This window comes from Megascapheus bottae, chromosome 37 (genome assembly GCF_031878675.1).
Source record: "Megascapheus bottae isolate mThoBot1 chromosome 37, mThoBot2.hap1, whole genome shotgun sequence".
In the NCBI taxonomy this organism is placed as follows: domain Eukaryota; kingdom Metazoa; phylum Chordata; class Mammalia; order Rodentia; family Geomyidae; genus Megascapheus; species Megascapheus bottae.
The window spans coordinates 5,795,808-5,814,735 of NC_143545.1; the positions used below are offsets into that span (position 1 = coordinate 5,795,808).

Consider the following 18,928-nt stretch of genomic DNA (forward strand, 5'->3'; position numbering starts at 1 on the left):
CCAGCGAGACTGTCTGCGCTGGGAGCTTGGATAGCAAGTCTTCGTGGCTTGTGGGGCTAGCGCTGGGGCATGGGGGCGACCCCTGAGGCCCTCTGGGCTCTGGGCTAGCGCTGTACCACTGGAGCCCCAGCGCCTCGCCTGATTACCTTGTGGTTGATCAGAGGGAGGAAAGAAGGGGGTCAGGAGCGCTTTCCTGCTTGGGCAGGCCTGGAAGCAGGACCTTCAGATCCCAGCCCCCTCAAGTGGCTAAGATCAGTGGTGTGAGCCGGCGACGCCCAGGTCCCCGGTTTCAATGATGGACTGTGAAGCTCTGCAAGCCTTCCAGAAGGAGCTTAGGTGCACTATCTGCAGAAATACCTTCCTAGACCCAGTCACCATAGAATGCCGCCACAGTTTCTGTCGACTCTGTCTCTGCCTGTCCTGGGAAGAAAGGCAGGCCCCCCCCCTCAGAAACCTGCCCAGCCTGCCGCGAACCCACCCAGCAGGGAGACCTCAAGTCTGTCTTCCTTCTGAAGAGCATGGCGGCCCTTGCCAGAAAAGCCAGCTTCTGGTGATTCCTGAGCTCGGAAGAACACAAGTGTGGCCCACACAAGGACACAAGGCATATCTTCTGCCAGGTCGGCAAGGGCCTGCTCTGTGCACAGTGCTCCCACTCTCAGGAGCACGAGTCTCACAGCCATCAACCCGGGGAAAGGGCTGCTGTAGAGCAGCGGAAGGCCATTTGCAAGCTGATGTCCACCATCTGGAACATGGTACAAGAAAACCAGAGGAACATCCACAGAACAGGAGACTGATCGTCCAGTGATTTCGCTATGTGACCTGTACCGAGTGACCACCAAGGAGGTTTTTGCAATGCTGCATCAGGAACACCATGAGGAGGAAAAGCAGCATTCAGAGAGACTTCTCAGCCAAGGAAGACAGGTTTTAGGGCAACTCAGCCAAATGGAGACCCAGATGATTCAGAAGAGGCGCCAGCTCAGAGAAACCTACCAGGAGCTGATCCAGACATACCACAAGATACACCTGGAACTTCTCCGGGCTGTCGACTTGACACTGGAGAGTTGTAAGGAAGTACTGACCTTCATGCCTGGCTCTCTGAGGCCACAGCTCCATGCTCTTCCAGTCCCCGGAGTACTGGAGAGGCTCAACAAGTACCGAGTGAGCATTTCCATGCCAGAGGCTGCCCGCAATCAAGATGAGTCACCCACTCCTTCGCAAGAGGTTGGATCTGCTCTTGGAGAGGCTCTTGCGAATCCTGCTGAACACTCCATCGACTCGACCACCTTCAGGGCCCAGGTCTTCAGCTCGGGGAAACATTACTGGGAGCTCAGTGCCAATGGTCCTTCCACCTGGGCTGTAGGAGTGTGCAGGGACTCGGTGATGGGGAGAGACCTCCCTATGGATGGATGAATCTCAGGACCTCTTTCTTCTCCTAACTATGAAATCCAACACCTACGACAGTCTGTTCACCACTTCTCCACTTGTGTCTCATTACATGGAGATGCCTCTGGACCTGGTTGGGGTCTTCCTTGACCTGGACAGTGGGACTGTGAGCTTTTGGAATGTCGCCAAGAGTTCCCTTATCTGGAGATACCCCAATATCACTCTGCAATTTCCAGTCAGGCCCGCTTTTCACAGGGGTAACCCATTGCAGTGAGTGGAAAGCCTTTCCAGGTGTTGGGAACTCCGCACCCGAGAACCCAGCTCACAAGTTGTTGCCATCCCAACTCAACCAACCGGTATGCCAGGGGCTCTCTGGCCTTTCGTCTCAGCTATGGGGAAAGGGTAAACAGGAAGATCACAGTCCAGAAGAGACCATGCCAAAACAGAAGAGCCTCTTCCAAAAACAAAAGCCAAAACAAAGCAACAACACACCCAACCCCAAATGAGACCAAAAACTAAAAAGTGAACTATTCCTCCCCCCAAAAACCCTAAACAGAAAAACAGGAACACTAAAGTAAAAACAAACAAAACTGTAACCAACAAATACGCAAGGAAAGACAGGCTCCGGTCGTTTGGCCCAGTGCAATGGATTGCTTGCCTTGCTGGGTCCCATTTCTTGGGACCACATTCCTAGACAAAGCTGACTGAGATCCTCCTGTTCATGCTTTCCCCATAGCTGAGATGACCCTAGGGCTGTGAGGGCCCTAGTGCTCCTGGATTCCCTCTGTGTTGAGTTGGGATGGTGATAACTTGTGAGATGAGGGCAGGGCTCAAGGGGTGAAGACCCTGCCCAACAGAGGTTCCTAAGGAGTTCCAAAAATAAACTGTAGGAGGATGCCCCAATACCATGCCATACACTCCCTCAACTATCTTTAGGAAACACAAGGTAGGATGGATGTTTCCAGCGAGCTTGCCCACCTTGTGTGGTTAAGTCATAAAGCATGAGATGGAGAGAAATGAGTTGTGGGAGGAGGGAGGAAAAAAGTCGGTTTGGGGAGGGGTGTCTCAAGTCTGAACATCCTAGCTACTCAGGAGACAGATCTGAGGAATGCAGTTCAAAGCCCGCCTGGCAACTACAGGATCTGAGACTCTCACCTCCAAGGAATCATTAGAAAAATGGGAAATTGGGCTTTGGCTCCAGGGGTAGGGCAGTAGCCATGAGCTGAAGAGTTCAGGGACGGGGCCCAGAGTTCAAGCCCCATAACCCAAAAAGCAAGCAAGGGAGGAAAGAAAACAGACAAGAAAAAGGCCAAAAAAGGGAAGAAAAGAAAGAGCCTTTTGGCCATAGGGTGAAACCTCACTTTCACTGAAAATTCCCATGAAATGGCCAGTTTAGAAAGAAGTGGTCAGAAGCAATTTGCCTGAAAAAGGAATTGAAAGGTGTGGCTGCTGCTGCTGCAATATTAATTCCAGCAAGTATTGATAGAAAAGTCCTTTGAGCAATCATATGCATATCCTCATTTTGCAAATAAAGGACTCTAGATACATAATGATTCAAACTGCTTGCTTAAGTTTAAATTTTTTTAAAAAAATATCATAGCAGCGTTGAACTGAATCATTATTTTGTATTGTCATGACCTTAAAACCATCAGTAACTCCATTAGATTAATTTTATTTCAAGAAGCTAGAGAAATGTACAATAACCTGTCCAAGGTTATTTAGATGTTTAAGCATTAGTGCATGCATTTAAACCTGTGTCAGGCTGACTACAAGCCAATTTTCTCCTGCTTTGCTGCTTGATATCAGATGTGAGATCAAGTTCTGTACTACATGTTTGTACCTTGAGTTTATTAGAGTTTGACTTGTACTCATGGGGCCTTTGAAGATGCTTAATCTGTCATCTGAATCCGGGAGGGGAGAAATCCATATAAATCCACACAAGACAGGGAATGATGGTTCACGACGGTAATCCCAGCTACTCAGCAATCTAAGCTCTGAGGCTCATGGTTCAGGTCAGCTCAGTTAAGAATCCCATATGAATTTTTTTTCTGTCTTCCTTTCTTTCTTCCTTCCTTTCTTTCTTTCTTTCTTTCTTTCTTTCTTTCTTTCTTTCTTTCTTTCTTTCTTTCTTTCTTTCTTTCTCTCTCTCTCACTCTCTCTCTCTCTCTTTCTTCCTTCCTTCCTTTCTCCTTTTCTTTCTTTCTTTTTCTCCTTCATTCTTTTCCTTTGCCAGTCCTAGGGCTTGGACTCAAGGCCTGACCAATACCCTTGGGCTTTCTCAAGGCTAGGACTCTACCACTTGAGCCACAGCACCACTTCCAGCCTTTTCTGTGTATGTGATACCTAGGAATTGAACCCAGGCCTTCATACATGCTAGGCAAGCATTTTACCACTAGGCAAAACTCCCAATCCCGGAAGTCCATGAGACTCGTATTTCCAATGAACTACGGCAAAGCTGGAACTGGAGCTATGGTTTAAATAGCAGAGCATCAGCTTTGAGTGAAAAAGCTAGACTGCCCACATCCTGGTATTAAGTTCTTAGTAATGAACTCAAACCAAACCAAACAATCACACTTATCTGCAAGTCAAAATTGTTTGCTTCAGGCACAGCAAATTGTAGTAGGCCATACATAACATACAGTATGAATCTGAGCCCAGACTGTCAGAATGGAAACCCATATACATTATTTAAGAGGAAAGTCAAACTAGATATACCAGTGTTAATAAATAGAAGTATTTAATATTAATTTTTTTAAAAATAATATAATATATATGTTACATTACATATATACTATATAAAATGTAATATTGGAGTATCTAAAGATCACATGCAACTAGAATATTGCCTTTTAGAAACAGGCTTTTAATATATTTACCATTATAGGAATAGCAATCATAATATTATTCATCATCATGGATAGTGATCAGAATAAGTACTATTCTTTACTTTTCTTCTCTCTTCTTTTCTTTTGTTAGTTTTCTACCAGTGTGGGACAGTGCCACTTCTGGCTTTTCCTTAGTATGTGGTACCAAGCACACTTACCACTAGGCTACACCCATGGCCCTAAGTACTATTCTTTAAAAGGGGGCTTACACCTGCAGTCTTAGTTATTCAGGAAACTGAGATCTAAAGACCAAAGTTCAAAGCCAACCTAGATAGTAAGGTCCATGATTATTTTTTTCCTATATTTTTATTGTAATTAATAGAAGGGTTACATTATATTCGTCACATAGAAGGTGCATTAATTCACATACAGTGATACTCTTTCTCATGTCTTAGTCATCATTTCCCTCCCCCCCACCCCCACCCTCATCCTATTCAGGAAGCTGATATCTAAGGGCCAAAGTTCAAAGCCAACCTGGACAGTAAAGTCCATGATTCTTTTTTTTTTGCCATTCCTGTGGCTTGAGTTCAGGGCCTGAGCTCTGTCCTTGGACTTTCTCAAGGCTAGAGCTCTACCACTTGAGCCTCAGCACCACTTCCGGCTTTTTTGTATGTATGTGGTACCAAGGAATCGAACCCGGGTCTTTGTGCATGCTAGGCAAGCACTTTAACCACTAGGCCAAACTCCCAGCCCAGTCCATGATTCTTTTGTCTCCAATGAACCAGCAAAAAAGCCAGAAGTGGAGGTACGGCTCAAGTGGTAGAGCACCAGCCTTGAGGAGAAAAAGAAATCTCAGGGACAGAACACAGGCTCTAGAACTAGCACATTAAAAACAACAACAACAACAAAAATAAACAAACTGAAACAAAGGATGGGGATATAATATAAATAGTTTTATTTATGCATATATATTATACATATACATTATGTTATATCATTATATTTATAATATGTTTTATGTTATATATTTATATTACATTTTATATATTATATATACATGTTACATATTTAATTACATTATATTTTATATATGTATGTATATATATATGAAACTTACCACATTGCTTATGTAATCTGACATTTAACCTTATTTATATTAGATATATAATATATACTTTATATATTATATATAAACAAAGGTTATATAGGGCTGGAAATTTGTCCTGGTGGTACAGTGCTTGCCTAGCACACATGAAGACCTGGGTTCCATTCCTAGGTACCACATAAAAAGATAGCTGGAACTGGTTCTGTAGCTCAGGTGGTGGAGCTCTAGTCTTGAGAAAGCCCAAGGACAGTGCTCAGGCCCTGAGTTCAAACCAGGACTGGCCAAAAAAGAGGGGGGTTATATACATTACTATTAAAAGTATTAAAAGTTCATATATACTATTAAAATAAGGTTGTGTATTATATATACATAAATATACATGTATATATATATACATATATATATATTTAAAGCTGCATGAAGGAGTGCATGCCTATAATCACAGCATTTTGGAGGCAGGAAGTCTCAAAGATCAAAGTAGCCTAGATTGTATCGCAAGATCCTCTCTCTCTCTCTCTCTCTCTCTCTCTCTCTCTCTCTCTCTCTCTCTCTCTCTCTTTCTCTCTCTCTCTCTGCCTCTCTGTCTCTTACACACACACACACACACACACACACACACACACGATGTCTATTTGCTCAGTGGAATAAAAGTCTTATATTTCAAGCCCTGTGTGAAACAATATACTTTCAGGAAAAACAAAAACCAAATCCCAAAACAAACAAGAAAAGATACAATGCTTCCATTTTAGCAATGCTGTGAACCAAAGGGTATAAAACCCTTGACTTAACTTTTTAACCAAATGTTTATTCCAGAGTGGCATTTTAATAAATTTTTTTGGTGTAGGCGAAACAGGTGGCATGACTCATCTTTCTTATCTCCCATATTTCTACTTTATAAATTGCAAAAAATGCTTATTTGCATTGTGAGATTCTTTCTTAAAAAACATTTATCTATAAAAATTTGAGTTTCAGGGCTGGGAGTTCGGACTAGTGGTAGAGGACTTTGTGCAGCCTGCACCAAGACCCGGGTTCAATTCCTTGGTACCACATACATAGAAAAAAAGCCAGAAGTGGTGCTGAGGCTCAAGTGGTAGAGCTCTAGCCTTGAGAAAGTCCAAGGACAGCGCTCAGGCCCTGAGCTCAAGCCCAGGACTGGCAAAAAAATTTGATTGTTCCTAGCTTTGACAGTTGAAAAAAATAGGATTCCCATTTCCTTACAGTTTTTTTTGCCAGTCCTGGGGCTTAAACATGGCCTGGGCACTATCCTTGAGCTTTCTCAAGGCTACTGCTCCACCACTTGAGCCACAGCAACTCTTGTGGCATTTTCTGTGTATGTTCTTCTGAGGAATGAAACCAATGGCTTTGAGCATGGTAGGCAAGCACACCACCTCTAGACCACGCTCCTGGCCCCATCTTTTGTACTTTTGTGTTGTGATTTTGTTTCTGAGAGACACAAGTACAACTTTGGGTCATCTTAATTCCTTTATGACTACAAGAGATTCCTAAATAGTTATAGCTCTTGATGTTCTGGAATTGACTTATGTGTTGATGACATTGATGGATTTCACTCTTTCCTTTCTTCTCCCTGGTCCACTTTCTGTTGGGAAAGTTTGGTAATGACTGTTCTAGACAAACCTGAGGACAAGCTGCCGGGGGCAAGTTGCATTAGGGATTAAGGATTTTAGGAGTTTCATTAAAAGTAACTGGGCAAAGAAAATGTTAGTGTCAATGCTTGGCATAATAAAAGTGTTAACACAAACTTAGCTATTGTCATATTTTAAAATAATTTCCTATACGGGGTCTTTTATTATTCCATATGAAATTTTGGATTGCCTCTTCTATTCCTTTAAAGAATGACATTGGGATGTTCATGGGTATTGCATTGAATTTGTAGATAGCTCTTGGCAAGATTGCCATTTTCACAATGTTGATTCTTCCAATCCAGGAGAATGGGAGGTTTTTCCATTTCCTTAGTTCTGCTTTAATTTCCTTTTTTAGGGTTTTAAAGTTTTCATCAAAAAGGTCCTTTACATTCTTAGTTAAGCTAATTCCTAGGTACTTTATTTTCTTTGAGGCTATTGTGAAAGGAGTTTCTTTCCTGATTATTGCCTCGTTCCTCTCACTGTTGGCATAAAGGAAGGCAGTTGATTTTTGAGGGTTGATTTTATAGCCTGCTACTCTTCCAAAGCTTTGAATCAGCTCAAGGAGCTTGGGAGTAGAGTCTATAGGATTCTTTAAATACAGAATCATGTCATCTGCAAAGAGGGATAGTTTTATTTCCTCTTTCCCTACTTGGATCCCCTTTATGCTTGCTTCTTGCCTTATTGCACTGGCTAGGAATTCTAGTACTATGTTAAAGAGTAGTGGAGAGAGTGAGCATCCTTGTCTTGTTCCTGATTTTAGAGGGAATGGCTTTAGATTTTCACCATTAAGTGTGATACTAGCAGTAGGTTTCTCATACACAGCCTTTATTACATTGAGGAATGTTCCATGGATTCCTAGTTTCTCCAGAGCTTTTAACATAAAGGGGTATTGGATCTTGTCAAATTCCTTTTCCGCGTCTATTGAGACAGAGCTATAATTCTCAAAACAGCTTGGTACTGGCACAGGAACAGACCTGAAGACCAATGGAATAGAACTGAAGACCCAGATATTAAACCACAAACCTATGGCCACCTTTGACAAGGGAGCCAAAAAAATAGAATGGAAGAAAGACAGCCTCTTCAACAGGTTGTGCTGGCAGAACTGGTTAAGCACCTGCAGAAAACTAAAGCTGGATCCTTCTTTGTCACCTTGCACTAGAATTAACTCCAAATGGATCAAAGACCTGGAGGTAAAAGCTGACACAGTGAAAACTCTACAGGAAGGAATAGGAGATACACTAGGCCTCTTGGCACAGGTTGAAACTTTCTTAATAAGGACCAAGAATCACAACAAATCAGAGAAAGGCTGGATAAGTGGGACTGCATTAAACTGCAGAGCTTTTGTATGGCAAAGGACATAGCTAGTAAACTAATCAGGAAGCCTACAGAGTGGGAGAAGATCTTCACCAACCAAACAACGGACAAAGGCCTCATATCTAAAATATATCAACAACTCAAAAAATTGAATCACTCCAAAACTAACCTCCAAAGTAACAACCATCCCATTAAAAAACGGGCCAAATACTTAAAGAGAGTCTTCTCTGAAGAAGAAACAAAAATGGCCTATAGACACATGAAGAAATGTTCAACATCTCTGGACATAAAAGAAATGCAAATCAAAACAACTCTAAGATTCCACCTCACTCCAGTTAGAATGGCCAGGATCAGGAAAACGAATGACAACAGATGCTGGAGGGGATGTGGCCAGCAGGGATCACTACTACACTGTTGGTGGGAGTGCAAACTCATTCAACCACTATGGAAAGCAGTGTGGCAGTACCTCAAAAGGCTAAACATAGAACTCCCCTATGACCCAGCAATTCCACTACTTGGCATTTACCCAACCACCCAGAAACAAGGACATACTAAACCCACTAGCACAACCATGTTCATTGCAGCACTATTCACCATAGCAAAGATATGGAACCAACCTAGGTGTCACTCAGTTGATGAGTGGATCAACAAGTTGTGGTATTTGTACACAATGGAATTCTATGCTGCTGTCAGAAAGAATGACATCGCCCCATTTGTTAGGAAATGGAAAGACTTAGGAAAAATCATATTAAGTGAACTAAGCCATCCTCAAAGGAACTTAGGCTCAATGGTTTCCCTCATTTGTCATAATCAGTAGAAACCTTGGGCTCTACTAGCAGAGATTTGCAATAGAGCAATATCTTGATACATAAGGACATACAATGTGAAGCTAATTGAAAGGACCTCCAGGATACTGAAACAAAAGCCTTATAATGAATGATTGTTGTCCTTAATGTACTATGTTGTCTCTCATCTCCTTTGCTGTCCGTTGGTTATCTCATATTGGTATAGTATCTCACTTTGTTATCAGATATATTGAATTTATTTGTATTTGGATATTTGAAATTTGATAGGGAAAGGGGGAAAACCAAGACTGGTGGGGGGTATGGGGGGGAGGGAAACGGGTACCAAGACATGTGAAAGGGTATCAATGTATGTGAATTAATGCACTTTCTATCTGGCAAATATCATGTAACCCTTTTACTAATTACAATTAAAAAAACAATAAATAATAAAAAAGGAATACACCTTCTGTCTGGTGAATATAATGTAACCTTTCTATTAATTACAATAAAAATATATGAAAAAAATAATATAATTTCCTTCACATACAATGATGCTTATTGTTGTCCAAAGTTCTACGTGTCATTTCACTGGATAGTTTGAAACAATACAAAGAAGACTTCATTTTTTATAGGATTTCATGATCTGATCTAAGTGTCATAAAGATAGGAATTATTTTCGCTAAGGCAAGACTAAGAATGCATGTCTTTTCTACCTCTTCCCACCTCACCTCATCTGTTAGTCCTGTGACTTGAACTCAGGACCTGGGCATGGTCCCTGAGCATTTTGTCCCTCAAGGCTTGAACTCTATATATCACTTAAGCCACGGTTCCACTTCCAGATTTTTTTCACATATTTTATTTTAATTAATAGAAGGGTTGCATGATATTTGCCAGATAGAGGGTGCATTATTTCACATTGATTGATACCCTTTCTCATGTCTTGGTCCCCTTGTCCCTCCCACACCACTCCCACCGCTCAACTTGTTTTCCCCCCTTCCTTATCTGATTTGAAATAACCAAATACAAATATATCCAATATATCAGATTGCAAAGTGAGATACTGTAACAATAAGAGATAACCAAGGGACAGCAAAAGAGATGAGAGAGAACATAGTTCATAAAGGACAACAATCACTCATTATATGGCTTTTGTTTCCATATCCTAGGGGTCCTTTTATTTAGCATCATACTATATGGCCTTATGTATCTAGGTTTTACTCTATCGCAAATCTCTCCTAGGAGAGCCCAAGTTTTCTACTGATTATGACAAATGAGGGAGACCATTGAGCCTATGTTCATTTGAGTCTGGCTTACTTCATTTAATGTGATTTTTTCTAAGTCTTTCCATTTCCTAACAAATGGGGCAATGTCATTCTTTCTGACAGCAGCATAGAATTCAATTGTGTACAAATTGCACAACTTGTTGAACCACTCATCAACTGAGGGACATCTGGGTTAGTTCCACATATGTGCTATGGTAAATAGTGCTACAATGAACATCATTGTGCTAGTGGATTTAGCATGTCCTTGCTTCTGGGAAATTGCGTAGATGCCTAGTAGAGGAATTGCTGGGTCATAGGGGAGCTCTATGTTTGGACTTTTCAGAAAATGCCATACTGCTTTCTGTAGTGGTTGAACGACTTTCCACTCCCACCAACGATGTAGTAGTGATCCCTCCTAGCCACATCCCCTCCAGCATCTGTTGTTATTACTTTTATTGGTCCTGGCCTTTCTAACTGTGGTGAGGTGGAACCTTAGGGTTGTTTTGATTTGCATTTCTTTTATGACCAGCGATGTTGAGCATTTTTTCATGTGTCTACAGGCCATATTTTTTTCTTCTTCAGGGAAGACTCTTTTTATATCTTGGCCCATCTTTCAGTGGCATGGTTGTTACTTTGGAGATTAGTTTTGGAGTGATTCAATTTTGTGAGCTGTTGATATATTTTAGATATGAGGCCTTTGTCGGTTGTATGGTTCTTCTCCCATTCTGTAGGCTTCTTAAGTAATTTACTAGTTATGTCCTTGGCAATACAAAAGCTCTGCAGTTTAATGCAGTCCCACTTACCCGCCTTTCTCTTATTTGTAGTAATTCTTGGTCCTTATTAAGGAAGATTCGACCTGTTACAAAGAGGGCTAGTGTATCTACTACTTCTTCTTGTAAAGTTTTCAGGGTGTTGGCTTTCACTTCGAGGTCTTTGTTCGATTTAGAATTAATTCTAGTGCAGGGTGAAAAAGAAGGATCCAACTTTAGTTTTCTGCAGGGGCTTAACCAGTTCTTCCAGCACAAGTTATTGAGGAGGCTGTCTTTACAACATTCTATTTTTTTGGCTTCCTTGTCAAAGATAAGGTGGTAATAGATCTGTGGTTTAATATCTGGGTCCTCAGTTGTATTCCATTGGTCTTCAGGCCTGTTCTTGTGCCAGTACCAAGCTCTTTTGATAATTATAGCTCTGTAATAGATTCTAAAGTTTGGTATTGAAATTCCTCCTGCACTGTTCTTTCTGCTAAGAAGTGTCTTTGCTATACTGGGTCTTTTATTATTCCATAGGAATTTTGGATTGCCTCTTCTATTTCTTTAAGGAATGACATTGCGATATTAATGGGTTTTATATTGAATTTGTAGATAGCCCTTGGCAAAACTGCCATTTTCACAATGTTGATTCTTGCAATCCAGGAGCATGGGAGCTTTTACCGATTCCTCAGTTCTGTTTAATTTCCTTTTTCAGGATTTTAAAGATTTCATCAACAATGTCCTTTACATTCTCATTTAAGATAATTCTACGTACTTTATTTCCCTTGAGGCTATTTCAAAAAGAGTTGTTTTTATGATTGTTGCCTCATTCCTCTCACTGTTGGCACAGAGGAAGGCAGTTGATTTTTGAGGGTTAATTTTATACCCTGCTACTCTTCCAAAGTTTCGAATCAGCTCAAGGAGCTTGGAAGTGAAGTCTACAGGATTCTTTTTTTTATTGTAATTAATAAAAGGGTTACATGATATTTGCCATATAGAAGGTGCATTAATTCACATACATTGATACCCTTTCACATGTCTTGGTACCCTTTACCCTCCCCCCCACAGCCACCCCCCGTCTTGGATCTCCCCATTTCCTATCTAATTTCAAATAACCAAATACAAATAAATTCAATATATCTGATAACCAACTGAGGTACTGTAACAATATGAGATACCCAAGGGATATCAAAGGAGATGAGAGATAAGATAGTATATTAAGGACAATAATCATTCGTTATATGGCTTTTGTTTCAATATCTTGGAGGTCCTTTCAATTAGCTTCATAGTATAGGGCCTTATGTATCAAGGTTTTGCTGTATTGCAAATCTCTGCTAGTAGAGCCCAAGGTTTCTACTGATTATGACAAATGAGGGAAACCATTGAGCCTAAGTTCCTTTGAGTCTGGCTTACTTCACTTAATATGATTTTATCTAAGTCTTTCCATTTCTTAACTAATGGGGCGATGTCGTTTTCTTCTGACAGCAGCATAGAATTCCATTGTGTACAAATACCACAACTTGTTGATCCACTCATCAACTGAGGGAAATCTAGTTTGGTTTCATATCTTTGCTATGGTGAATCATGCTGCAATGAACATTGTTGTGCTAGTGGATTTAGTATGCCCTAGATTCTGCATGGTTGGGTAAATGCCAAGTAGTGGAATTGCTGGGTCATAGGGGAGTTCTATGTTTAGCCTTTTGAGGCACTGCCACACTGCTTTCCATAGTGGTTGAACGAGTTTGCACTCCCACCAACAGTGTAGTAGTGATCCCTCCTGCCCACATCCCCTCCAGCATCTGTTATTATTCGTTTTCCTGATCCTGGCCATTCTAACTGGAGTGAGGTGGAATCTTAGAGTTGTTTTGATTTGCATTTCTTTTATGACCAGATATGTTGAGCATTTCTTCATGTATCTATAGGCCATTTTTGTTTCTTCTTCAGAGAAGACTCACTTTAAGTCTGGCCCATTTTTTAATGGGATGGTTGTTACTTTAGAGATTAGTTTTGGAGTGATTCAATTTTTTGAGGTGTTGATATATTTTAGATAGGCCTTTGGCCGTTGTTTGGTTGGTGAAGATCTTATCCCACTGTGTAGGCTTTCTAATTAATTTACTAGCTATGTCCTTTGCCATATAAAAGCTCTGCAGTTTAATGCAGTCCCACTTATCCAGCCTTTTTCTGATTTGTTGTGATTCTTGATCCTTATTAAGTTTCGAACTGTTCCAGTTTTGCTTTAATTTCCTTTTTCAGGATTTTAACGTTTTCATCAAAAATGTCCTTTACATTCTTAGTTAAAGTAATTCAATGGAGTGGGATTTTTGGTTAAGGGATTTCTGGGAAATCCTTTGCCAGTAAGTATGATGGCGCTGTCAGCAACACCTCTCAGGCTATAATTGCTTAGGCTGATTCTTTGCCAGCAGTCAGTATGGCGCTGCTCTCGGTGGAGGGTCAGGGAATCCCTCCCAATGCCATTCAAAGAGAAGTGGAAACTTCTCCTCGGAGGTACTCACAAATTGCTGGATTCTCTGGTTCCATGAAACTGGCAGGGCCGTGCACTGCCGGGTGTTGGCTCTGGCTCATGCTGGCTCTGTGTGGCTCTGTCTGCAGCCCGCGGGTCTGCGCCACCGTGAAGCACTGTCTGCCCCAAGGCTGACCAGGCCCCACGCTATCTTCTCGTGCCAGTATTCTGCCTTTTTCCTCTCTGACTGAGATTTCTGTGGTGCTAAAACTTACTTAAGATGAATTTCTGGTAAAGAACTGTCCCCTAAACTGCCAGAACTTGAATCTTGTTGGGAGCTCAGTATGTCTCACACTGAACCACCACCATCTTCTGCCCCGCACGCACTTCCAGATTTTTACTGGTTACCTAGACATGAGGATTCTCTGATTTGTCTGCCTAGGTTAAAACTGTGAGCCCCACATCTCAGCCTCGTGAGTAGCTAGGATTACAAGCAAGACCCAGCAGTACCCAACAAATATAGTCTTTAAACCACTAATTAACTATAAAGAACAAATCATAAGATTATCTCTAGTGTGGCCGTGATGGTTCCCTTCTCTTTCCCTTACCCTCCCCTCCACTCTCTTCTCTTCTCCTTCCCTTCTTTTTTCTCCCTCTCCTTCTTCACATTCTCTTCCTTTTCCTGCCCTCCTTCTCCCCCTCATCCTTCGTTTATCCCTCCCTCCTTTCTCCTCTGATCATCATAGTAAAACAACAATGAAATAACATCGCCTCCCAGTGTCTACTCATATAAATATAATAAATGATACAAATATATTTTCCTTTTTTGCCAGTCCTGGGCTTGAACTCAGGATGTGAGCACTGTCCTTAGGCTTTCTCAAGTCTAGTGCTCTCCCACTTGAGCAACATCACCACTTCTGCCTTTTTCTATGCATGTGGTACTGAGGAACCAAACCTGGATGTTCTTGCATGCTAGGCAAGGAATCTACGTCCTAGCCCAACTCCGACCTCTAAACAACATATTTACAGTGAATCGACAAACTTCATGTTTTTAAAGATTTCTTTTAGCCAAGCACCAATGGCTTAAGCCTGTAATCTTAGCTGCTCAACAGGCTTCAATATGGGGAATATATTTCAAAGCCAGTCTTAGTGAGAAAGTCCAGGAGATTCTATCTCCAATGAAACACCAAAATGTTGCACGTAGAATTGTAGCTCAAATGATAGATTGCATGCCTTGGGTACAAATCTAAAAACATGAAGCCCTGAGTTCAAACTGCAGTATTGGAACAAAAGTATCTTCAGAAGATCTTTTCCAACCCTGCAGGCTTCCTAATTAATTTACTAGGTATGACTTTTGCAAAAAAAAGCTCTGAATTTTAATGCATTCCCACTTATCCAGCCTTTCTTTGATTTATTGTGATTTTTGGTCCTTGTTAAGAAAGTTTCGACCTGTGCCAAGTAGGTCTAGTGTATCTCCTATTCCTTCTTGTAAAGTTTTCAGTGTGCCAGCTTTTACGTCCAGGTCTTTGATCCATCTGGAGTTAATTCTAGTGCAGGGTGACAAAGAAGTATCCAACATTAGGTTTCTGCAGGTGCTTAACCAGTTGTGCCAGCACCAGTTGTTGAACAGTGTATCTTTCTTCCATTTTATATTATTGGCTTCCTTGTCAAAGTTTAGGTGGCCGTAGGTCTGTGGTTTAATATCTGGATCTTCAGTTCTATTCCATTGGTCTTCAGGCCTGTTCTTGTGCCAGTACCAAGCTCTTTTGATAATTATAGCTTTGTAATGGATTCTAAAGTTTGGTATTGAGATTCCTCCTGCGCTGTTCTTTCTGTTAAGAAGTGTTTTTGCTATACGGGGTCTTTTATTATTCCATATGAAATTTTGGATTGCCTCTTGTATTTCTCTAAAGAATGACATTGGGATATGGATGGGTATTGCGTTGTATTTGTAGATAGTCCTTAGCAAGATTGTCATTTTCATGATATTGATTCTTCCAATCCGGGAGCATGAGAGGTTTTTCCATTTCCTCATTTCTGCTTTAATTTCCTTTTTCAGGATTTTAACGTTTTCATCAAAAGTATCCTTTACATTCTTAGTTAAGGTAATTCCTAGGTACTTTATTTTCTTTGAGGCTATTGCTAATGTAGTTGCTGTCCTGATTGTTGCCTCATTCCTCTCACTGTTGATTGTAGTTGATTCTTGAGGTTGATTTTATACTCTGCTACCCTCCAAAGTTTTGAATCAGCTCAAGGAGCTTGGGAGTAGAGTCTATAGGATTCTTTAAATACAGGATCATATCATCTGCAAAGAGGGAAAGTTTTACTTCCTCTTTCCCTATTTGGATCCCCTTTATGCTTGCTTCTTGCCTTACTGCACTGGCTAGAAATTCTAACACTTTGTTAAAGAGGAGTAGAGAGTGGGCATCCTTGTCTCATTCCTTATTTTAATTGGAATCGCTTTAGCTTTCCACCATTAAGTATAATACTAGCTGTGGGTTGGTTGTACACAGCCTTTAATATACTGGTGAATGTTCACCTCCCATACAATGGACAAAGGCCTGCTTCTCTGAAGAAGAAGCCAAAATGGCCTGTATTCATCACAGGGAGGCAAAGCTGGTTCAACATACGCAAATCAATTAATATAATTCAACACATCAAAAGGAGCAAGGAAAAAATCACATGATTGTCTCAATAGTCACGGAAAAGGCATTTGACAAGATCCAACACCCCTTTATGTTCAAAGCTCTGGAGAAAGTAGGAATCCATGGAACATTCCTCAATGTAATAAAGGCTATGTATGAGAAACCCACTGCAAGTATTACACTTAATGGTGAAAATCTAAAGCCATTCCCTCTAAAATCAGGAAGGAGACAAGGATGCCCACTCTGTCCACTCCTCTTTAACATAGTACTAGAATTCCTAGCCAGTGCAATAAGGCAAGAAGCAAGCATAAAGGGGATCAAAGTAGGGAAAGAGGAAATAAAACTATCCGTCCTTGCAGATGACATGATTCTGTATTTAAAGAATCCTATAGACTCTACTCCCAAGCTCCTTGAGCTGATTCAAAACTTTGGAAGTGTAGCAGACTAGAAAATCAACCCTCAAAATCAACTGCTTTCCTTTACGCCAATAGTGAGGGGAACGAGGCAATAATCAGGAAAGAAACTCCTTTCACAATAGCCTCAAAGAAAATAAATTACCTAGGAATTAGCTTAACTAAGAATGTAAAGGACCTTTTTGATGAAAACTTTAAAACCCTAAAAAAGGAAAAGAATAATAACAGATGCTGGAGGGGATGTGGCCAGGAAGGATCACTACTACACTGTTGGTGGGAGTGCAAACTCGCTCAACCACTATGGAAAGCAGTGAGGCAGTGCCTCAAATGGCTAAACATAGAACTCCCCTATGACCCAGCAATTCCACTACTTGGCATTTACCCAACCATCTAGAAACAAGGACATACTAAACCCACTAGCACAACAATGTTCTTTGCAGCACTATTCACCATAGCAAAGATATGGAACCAACCTAGATGTCGCTCAGTTGATGAGTGGATCAACAAGTTGTGGTATTTGTACACAATGGAATTCTATGCTGCTGTCAGAAAAAATGACATCAACCCATTTGTTAGGAAATGGAAAGACTTAGAAAAAATCATATTAAGTGAAGTCAGCCAGACTCAAGGGAACTTAGGCTCAATGGTTTCCCTCATTCGTCATAATCAGTAGAAACCTTGGGCTCTACTAGCAGAGATCTGCAATAGAGCAAAACCTTGATACATAAGGCCATAGAATGTGAAGCTAATTGAAAGGATCTCCAGGATATTGAAACAAAAGCCATATAATGAATGATTGTTGTCCTTAATGTACTATGTTGTCTCTCATCTCCTTTGCTGTCCCTTGGTTATCTCATATTGGTATAGTATCTCACTTTGTTATCTAATATATTGAATTTATTTGTATGTGGATATTTGAAATTTGATAGGGAAGGGGGGAAAACCAATACGGGTGGGGGGTGTGGGGAGGAGGGAAATGGGTACCAAGACATGTGAAAGGGTATCAATGTATGTGAATTAATTCACCTTCTATCTGGCAAATATCATGTAACCGTTTTACTAATTACAATAAAAAAAGAACAAGAAATACAACAAATTAAAGAGATTTTGGACAAATGGGACTGCATTAAACTACAGAGTTTCTGTATGGCAAAGAGCACAGCTAGCCATACAGGAGACTAAGGACTCATATCTAAAATATATCTATAGCTAATTAAAATTGAATCTCTCCAAAGTCCAAAAATCTTCAAAGAAACAACCATCCCATTAAAAGATGGGCTAAATCTGCAAGACAGACTTCTCTGAATAAAGAATAAGAATAGTGCATAGACACATGAAGAAATGCTCAGCGTCTCCGTCCAAAAAGAGATGCAAATCGAACCAACTCTAAAATTCCACCTTACTCCAGTTAGAATGGCCAGGATCAAGAAAACTAATAACAACAGATATTGGAGGGGATTGGACAGGAGGGATCACTACCACACTGTTGGTGGAAGTACAAACTCGTTCAACCACTATGGAAAGCAGTGTGGAAGTTCCTCAAAAGACTAAACATAGAGATCCCTTATAACCCAGCAATTCCACTACTTGTCATTTACCCAAATGTCCAGAAACAAGGGCATACCAAATCCACTATTACAATGATGCTCACTGCAGAACTATTTACCATAGCCAAGTTATGGAACCAACCCAGATGTCCCTCACTTGATGAATGGATCAACAACCACAGACCCCATAGGTTAGGGACATGGCTTGTGTGATAGAGGACTTGTCTAGCCTGAATAAAGCTCCTTAACTGCAGCATTTTCAAAACATTTGTCACCATAAAATGTAGTATTGCCAGAGATTTTACCTTGCATACACCAGAACAACCTTGTTTTCATCCGTAGTAGAGAAAACAAAATTTATGAACTCATGGATTTGTGCACTTGGTTCCCTTTGTGGATAGGTTATAAACATTACAATGCTTCTTAACCTTTTAGTTCAATCTAATAACCTTCCAACAATTTTAAATAATAAAGGACATTCTTTATTATCTACTGAAGTTAATAGCATTTTTGGTTTCAGTTATTTTATTCTGCTTGAAGGATTTCTGTTCACATATTTTGAAGTATGAAGTCTGGGTTTTTTTTTATTAATTTTTTATTGTAATTAGTAAAAGAGTTACATGATATTTGCCAGATAGAATGTGCATTAATTCACATACGTTGATACCCTTTCACATGTCTTGGTACCCATTTCCCTCCCCCCCCACATCCCCCACCCGTCTTGGTTTTCCCCCCTTCCCTATCAAATTTCAAATATCCAAATACAAATAAATTCAATATATCAGATAACAAAGTG

The 18,928-nt window shown here is 40.6% G+C and overlaps 1 pseudogene; it reads left to right on the top strand.

The window, feature by feature from the left end:
* The first annotated feature begins 1,083 nt into the window (after nt 1-1,083).
* The window catches only part of LOC150042147 (vomeronasal type-2 receptor 116-like), a 77,728-nt pseudogene continuing 59,883 nt past the window's right edge, over nt 1,084-18,928 (top strand).